Raw genomic sequence first — 8,318 nt, forward strand, 5'->3', positions numbered from 1 at the left:
GGTTGGCGTACTGTGCTGTCCAGTTATGCTAATAACGTCACTGCTGATGGGCGGATGTTGAGTATAAAGTGCAAATGAATTATGTGAATACTGAATGTCTGGTGAGTCCTATAACGCAGATTGCTTTACTGCTTGGCTTTTGCGTTCCACCGGTGGTACGCTGAATTTTATTTTCCAAGTTGAGCTACGTTCGGCAAGTCTGCTGTGCTAATAATATAGATACGTTCTCAAATGTTGTTTTTCTTTAAATAAGTTTATCATAAAACAGAGCAGAAAATGAACCGCAGCTGATCAAGTGAGTGCCTTCTTTGCTGCAGGAGTTCAGTTAGAGAGTATCTGTCGTGCGGATACGCAGCCTTCCTCTTCCACATAATAGATGTCAGTGATCAATGCGTACGGTTCAGAAATCTGGGAGGGCTTACTGAGGTTTGTAGTTCTGTTGGTTTTTTCTCGTGCATTCAGCAGCACTTTCTTTTCACGGTTAGATGATCTTCTTGTATGTTCGTAGCGTAGTTCACGTTGGAAATATATGTTGTATTGTTGTATATGTGTATTTAATCTGCTGGGCTTTAAAGGACTAGAATGCCTACAGAGCCTTTAATCGCTCTTCAATGTCTAGATCTCGGTCTTTTCTGTGGCCTGAGATACTCCGACTGCATGTCTCCTGCCACCTCTGAAGATGGTTCGATCTCGCCTACACAAGCTGTGAGCTTTTGGCTTCGCCTCTTTCAGTACAGCTGCTGTTTTCTTGGCTTCTGACGCTTAGCTGGAGGCAGATGAATGAATGCTCGCTTTCCTAAACAGTTCGTGAATTGCATTGAGCCGTGTTCTTTTTTCTAATTGCGTTTTGGATGCTGCCTATAAACAGGATCATTTCCTTTACTTGTTCCCTGCCCGTTCTTACCCTGAAATAGATGATCTGAAAGCAAGATGGTTATCCTTCGTGGCGCAAGCGGGAAAGGGTATTTCCGCGGGCCTTCCAGAAGCCTCCATCTACACATCTGTTATGATTCCCCCCAGCACTTCCAAAGGCATCCGTTGTGCTTCAGGAGGGATGCTTTCAGATCAGAAAGGTTCCTCATCCTCTTCCAGAGGACTGCCATCCCAGGCAAGAAAGTGGAGAGTTTCCCTGAAATAGGAGGTTATTTTAATCGACGTAGGGATTCTTATTCCTTCATCTCCACGCATCTCGTGTTAGGTGCACGGCTGACTCCTGAGGAAGTGTGTGTGAGAGTTGGAAATGAAGTTAAAACCCGACTCTGAATCTTTTGTGAAGTGGTAGTACAGTGTCATGCAGTGTCACAGTGAAAACTTTCTTTTGCGTACTGAGATAAATGGCATTTGGTGGTATTCAGCTGCCGGAGCGGGTGAGCGGCAATTGCAGTTGTGGTCAGAGCAATTTGAACAGCAGCTTATTAGTGGTGAGATTCGGTACGTTATTCTGCAGTTGCCACTGGAGCAACGTGCTTTCACCATAAATGGAGCTGTGGGTGGAACTCGAACAATAAATTTTCCTTAGACCAAACTGTGGATTGTGTTAATGCGCATTGCATAAGGCAATGTCAGAACGAGCAGTGGATTTAGACTTTAAGTAATTCAAAAGAGGTGGTTAGATAATAGGGAGAGCAGAGAGATGAGGCACAGTGGATGGTACATGCGTGCAAACAGAATATTCTCAGAACGAACTCGGTAACACGTCTTACTGCTTTCCATTTTGAATGCCTGAAAAGCCCCTGTATCCTGAGGTTATGCTTTCTGGCCAAGGTCTTAACGCTAACACGACTGTAGGGGACTGTTCCTGTTGTCAGTACAGAATGAAGTCTCACTCAGTTGTTCCCCTATCGTAAGGAGAAGGGTGTGAGTTTCCCAGGAAGATCTGCAGGGCTAAATGAGGTACATCCTATTAGCGTAGTAGTAGATCTTCCCAGAGCATTTGATGAGGTAGGCGTTGGTAGCCTAATAGATCTTCCTCGAGTATTTGGTTTGTTTCTATGGGTTTGGAGGTGCTCAGCTGTACAGGAGACCCTGAAAGTTGGCGTGACACCGCATTCTCTAGCTACAGGGAATTGCAGTTGTTTTTATACACAGAAAGAAAAGGCCAGTGAGAGTAGAGTGCGGTCGGGCCTGGGAAACTCGAGGTGCAAACGCAATCTCGGTATCACGTGAGAAAGTTCCAGCATACAACATGTAAGGACTTAGCATTAGGATGTGCCTTTGAGGGCTTGAGCAGTGGTGCCATTGTTCATGGCGCCCCATATGCCATAGTTGGACTTCGGACATTTGCCACTAATGCTATAACACCTGTTACGATAATCCAGCTCAACATACCTGTATAAAAAATACTTGTTCCCCTTTTCAGGATCACTTTCACTCTTTCTTGTAAGTGTTCTGTACTGAGAGATCCCTAGCTCTGAAGTCTTTCCCCCATCTTCCTCCTCCAGGAAGTTTGCTCTAAAAGTGCGGTTTTGTACCTGACGGATAACGTGAAACAGCTCATACCATATGGAAGTAAAAGTTGTGCTTGTCTGGTACCAGAGTACAGCCTGACCTGCTGCTGTGGGATTCTGTGGAAGAACGCGATGCAAAGGTAGTCTGATTAGGTGGCAGTGTCAGGGAGGAATGGGACGGCCTGTAAGCGTGCCAGCGGAAGCTGTTCCAGGTGGAGGAAGACGGTTGCTGAGCCTGGAGAAGACTCTTTCTTCAAGGAGCATTCTGGTTATGAACTGCTCTTTGGTGGCTGGAAGAGCAAAGAGTGTACGTTGTTACTAAAGTCATGGTCGTGTTATCGTGGTAGTTCCTGGACATTGAAGCTGCTTGTGCCAGTTTCAGTGCCTGTTTTGGGGCAGAGGCTCTTCGTTGAAGCACGCAACCAGCGGTGAGAATGGCCAAGAGAAACCGATACGGCAGCTTGGCCAAAGGAGACTGAAGGGAGGTATGAGGAGGCAGCGTAATAGAAGTTCTGTTTTAGATTAAGCATCAAAGTAGGTTGTTTTTGTTGCTGGAATGATTACTGAAACTGTTAAATAATATAAATGCAGTCTCCTGCGTCTGGGAAGCTGTACATGTATATTACTTCCAGAGCGGTACAAGCTAAGAGTAGCATGTTCGCAAAGAGTCTGGCTCTGTATGTTGGTCTCCAGGTAAATGGCGGCAGAAAACCCAGAGGTTAAAGGTTGTCCAATTTATAAGGGACCGTATCAAGGAGTTTGTGAGAGTATTTCAAGAGAAATATCACTAGAAAATCCAAAGCATCTTAGAATAGCGTCCCCAAGATGTTTGTTGTTTTAATTGAAAATGTTACATCTGCTAATTGTTCATAACAAAAGGCAAAAAGTACTTCAACAAGATATTTCTGCCTGGCACTGCCCATTCAATATCTACCTCTGCTAGTTCTAGCCTGGTTCAGCTACTGCATAATTTTAGCCATTTAGCACATAACATATGAAAAAGTGTCATTTGCCTTGTTGGTGAACAAATGTATGACGATGGATGCGTTCCGTTATAAAATGTAATGCAATAAACCACACATTTAGTGAAAGTCCTTGGTTCAGTGCGGCAGCATATTTATCGCTTCATTGCTGATCCATGCAAAAATCTTAAATTATGAACTCTGCCAAGTTACTCGCAATTGTACTGGGATCTGCTTTCCCTTCCAGCCTTCCTAACTGGTTCATAACGTTGTACTGTGTTTTTACGCTCTTCTCTGGTGATAGCAAATATTCAAGAACAAAAACTGGCAGGAAGTCAATCAATGAATAAAAGCGCTGAGTTCTGTTTGTAAATGAGTACTAGTGTTTCCTTGTAGGGTTCAGCATCCCGCTCAGATACCCGGCAGCCGTGTCATAAATGATCCCTCGGATGACAGCGGGCGTTCAGAGTTCCCTGAATTCTCAGCTGGCCCTAACGCTGGCAGCCCCTCCGTCGTGCTGATAGGTTGTGAGTTTGGGGGTGTCTCCTAAAACAGGAAGGTCAGTAAGGGAAGGGACATGACTGCCTTGGGAGTCAGAATGGAAAAGAACCGTTTTGGCAGGGAGGTTTCACTGAGTCTTTCCCTAAAAGCTGCTTGCATGTACATATGGAAAAAGTCCAGTCAGTCGCCTAGGCTACGAAGACCCAGTGTGGGGATTTGAGCGATGCTCTTATTGTAGGATTTAAAATAAAAAACAAAAGCCACACACAAAAAACAGGTTTGAGAGCGAAGCATTTGCTGTTTTCCTCAGGTCTAGATTGAATGGAGGGCGGAAAAGTTCAGTAGCCTTCTCTTCCCTGCCCGTAAGTCCACAGAGCTTTCCTGACCCAGTGGTCTTCAAGCTCTTGTGGTCTCAGTCAGTCAGCAGACCAAGTGTGGTGGCAGTGATGAATAAAAGTAGCAGCTTTTTTTTATATAGGTAGATAGTGAAGTAATTACAGAAATAGCTTCTTATTCACACCTTTGGCTCCGAAACAGGCACTCGTTGCAGTAGAAGTCGCTTTGCGTGGCTAGCGCCCTACTATAAAACAGCATCCTTTCTTTACAAATGTCCTCAATAATTTATTTTCTCTCCTGGGAGCGGAGGGACGCTTTTCTCCGGGTGGCTGCCTTCCTGGAACTTAATGCTTTCCAACGTCTGCTGATGGAACGGCACCTCATGACTGGTCTGCGAGAGACCGAGAGCGCAGAAGGTTTCGGAGGAGCCGAAGTAGTCTGGCAGTTCATAGATACAGAGATAGAGATATACATCACACAAAACGATCAGGTCTGATTCTTTATCAGTACACCTCTATTCCGTCAAGCATTAAGGGATGTTTCTTCTACCTTGCCATTACACTTGCGGAAACTTGTGAGCGTCACATGCAGCGATAGACGATAAAGCCCCGCTGCCATCACTCTGTGCCTGAAAATGCAAAAGAGATGAACGATGAAGGACAAACCAGATGGCTGACTCAGATCATGCAATTGTCAAAACAATGTCAGTATTCTACTCTTTTATAATTTGTTTTAATGTGTACAAAAGTGACGCTCTGGATGAGCTGCCTGAGTTCTGCAACAGCTGCACCGTCATGAAGCGGGGGAAGGGGAAATCCTTTCCTGGGTTCCAGACCAAGCAGTGAGCAGTACTGCAGAACTGGGCGCAGCTGCTGCGTCGTTCAGGTCTTGCTGCTGTGCAGGTAAGGCAAGAGATACAGAAATGCCCTTTATTCAGGGGAGAGCAAGAGGGACTGATGATAAATTTGTTAACGAAGACTGGCGCTAACATGGTAAGTTGAACTCTGGCGGTTTCTGTCATGCTCTTCAAGTTTTTTTTTCCTCATAGGAATCAAATAATGTTCGTAGTTCTGCATCTCATTTTGCTTGTGATAGCTTAATGAAGCACGGGCTGAAAAATTGTTTTGCCACAGAGCTTGGAAAGCCGTCTTTGCTTGATAGCAGATTAGGCTTGTTTGCACTTTTAATTTCCACTTTTGTTCCCCGATGAGCATCTTTCTGCCACAAGTCTTTCTGTTCAAACTTTCAGGACCTTGAGTGCAGAGGGGGGGCCACTCCCTTGACTTAGGTTTGTATTTGACAAAACTGGGCTAAAACATCCTCATCCTGCTGTCTGCTACGTAGGGTAGCAGCACGGGCTGTCCGGTGAGCCCCCTGCCGTATCTGCAACCTGATGTGCACAGCAGCTCCAACACCAAGGCAGTGACCCCTGCCCTGTCATTTCTCCATTCCCCAAAACTGAACTAAAGCACAGAAAGCAAATCAGGATAGAGAGAACACGATTTGTAGCCCCTGTCACATTCAGCCTTTAATAAATGATCGACGAATACACAAAACCTGTGAATAATGTGTGCTAACCTAAATTCACCTTTGCCTAAAACCCTCAAAGTGAAGGGAAGGGGATGGTGGAGAAGAAGCCTTGTGCTGCAGGTCTGTTAAAACTGAGGAAGCAAAGCAGTGTGCGTGTGGGGCTGTGAGTCATGTGTCTCGAGGCATGGGCTGTTGCTGAATTTTGAGAAATGGGAGAAGACAGACGGTGCTGGAATAAATACACTTAGGAACTGTGTACCGAGTGAGAAGCTTACAAATTGGGTAGCGTAAGGAGCAACTTATCAAACCGCTGGGAAAATAAAACTTCTGCTTCTTTCCTGCATTAACAATGCATCGTCAGATGCGTGGGCTCTATCTGTTTTTATTGTCTGCTTTTTTCCATATACGTGACAGATCTTTTTTTTCCTTTTTTTTTTTTCTGAGGGGGTATCGTGTTTTCAGTGGTGCAACCGCACTGTAGTTTTTGCTCCCCGATATCCCTTTGTTGGTAGCCTTAAAATGCTGAGTTGTTGCAGAAATGTTAAGTATATATTTATGTTTAAAACAATCATCATTAAACTACCCATTTCTGAGCCTTAGAAACAAGGAGACAGGCTTACGGAACAAATCAGAAAAGAAGTGTGACTTGAAACCTAGTAGACGTCATTTTCAGATGTTGAACACAATTCATGTTTTCACATGAGGGATGAGTTAAAATGCGTCTTCGAGGGAAGACAGAAAGAACTGTTCTTGCAACACTGAACAAGTCCAGAGACTAAGTGACTATTTTCAGAATCGCCCTTCTTTAGACTTCTCTATGTGTGCTAAATTAAAATAGCTGCGGATCTCCTAGGCTCTTGTACGTTAACTCACTGAGCACAGCTGAAAGGCATCATTAAAAGTGCTCCTCCTTTCCAAAGAAGAAAAACGGAAGCTTTTCCAAATGCTTAAATAGCAAGAAGCAAATGTTCAAGACTGTTACTATAATTGAATTCAACTTGTTACTCTCCTAGTATACAGCAGTAATATGTATTCAGAATACCTCTTGTGCAATTGTTGTGCTACACTACCTCTCCTTCCTGAGAAGCTGCTACTGTGGAAGATGCCTGAATCCCACTCAAATGCGGTGTGCATACGCCCCTCAAAGAAAGGTGGAAAGCAGTTTCATCAAGTGCTTAGTACTTTTGCCCTTTCTTGACTTGTCGCTCGTTTGGACTTAACTGTCATATGACAGCATTTCCTTTTTTTAAATTTTCAGATACAAGCAGCAAGCCTGACCTCGTTCTGCATACCCCTGACTTTGCCCTCGTGACATGTGCTGTGTAAGAGCTACACAGATTGATCTCATTATCCTTCCAGCTATTACGAGCGTTTGGACGCTGCTCTTATGTACCGTTTCCCAAATCATTCTAGAAGAGAAGTCTAGTGTGTTGTGATGTACGTTAAGTTTAAAAGGTGCTTTAAACACAGATGGATTTTCTACTTTACAGCTGTTGGCAGAGTGCTGAAAATTGGCTGGAGGATCAGCTGTGCAGCAGTTTCTAAGGTCAGCTTTAATTTACAGGTGAAGTGAATCAGTCCGTTCTCGCGTGAAGGCAGACTTTAAGTAGAACGGTTTTGACTCCATTTCTGTTTGTGAAATGTCTCCCCATGGATCAGCGGAGGTTGTGAGGGTGTAAAAACAGGTTCACCTCCCCCGGGCCTGGTGTTCTTCCCAGGGGAGGAGACGAGATGGATTTTTGATGCAGCCAAGCAGGGATGGCCTCACGATTTTAACACTGAAACTACACGTGACTGCTCGTGCATGGCTTTCTGCGCCTGAAATGCAGCAGGCCGCTGACTGAAAGCAGCTGTTTCCACGAGTCACTCCCACTGTAAACTATTTTCACACTGCTCAGACTGTGATGGATAGGATCCTAACTCAAGGTCCTCAAGCTGAGCAGCTGCCAGCTGGGCTAAACGGCACGCACCCAAGGCTGGGTGTGCTGGGAAAAGTTCTGTCCTTCGATGTGTACTGTGTGTGAAACGCCTGAGACATCTGTTATCCATCAGCTGAAAGGAGGGGGCGGTAGCTGAGTACTGATCCCCACGTGCCAGGCATTGCTCAGCCCCAGCTGCATGCAGAACACTGACAGGAGACTTGCTAGATCCCATGCATTGTTTAGCTGCCGCCTGTTCCCTACTTAATTTTTCTGGGTCAGACCAGACGTGACATTTTGAGTCACAGTGGGAATATTGTAGCTGCCGTTCGTACGTTCCCGTGAGACAACTCAGCTGTGACAAACTGGAATTTTGTCTTCTATGCACCGCAGAGATTTAAGTCATCTCTACCAAGCGGAGGACTTGTTGGAAGCCCTGGACCCTGCACAGCTGACCGTGTAAAACGGACTGACCTTCCCATCCCCACCTCACCTACAATTCGGAGGGGCAGTGGCGCAGATCCGTAGAGCGGCTCGAGTCGGAAGGGACCTTTCTGATCATCTAGCTCCACTCCGCTGGCGTAGGCAGACTCCTCCCCCTACGGCAGGCCGCTCACGGCCCC

At 45.4% G+C, this 8,318-nt stretch overlaps 1 long non-coding RNA gene across 1 annotated transcript; it reads right to left on the minus strand.

The window, feature by feature from the left end:
- LOC110397710 lies at positions 3,260 to 8,318 on the minus strand. Its single transcript, XR_002437939.1, has 2 exons — positions 8,189 to 8,318; positions 3,260 to 4,874 (listed from the first exon to the last, which is right to left on the minus strand). It is a non-coding gene; the product is annotated as an uncharacterized LOC110397710 (long non-coding RNA).

This window comes from Numida meleagris, chromosome 4, assembly GCF_002078875.1.
Source record: "Numida meleagris isolate 19003 breed g44 Domestic line chromosome 4, NumMel1.0, whole genome shotgun sequence".
In the NCBI taxonomy this organism is placed as follows: domain Eukaryota; kingdom Metazoa; phylum Chordata; class Aves; order Galliformes; family Numididae; genus Numida; species Numida meleagris.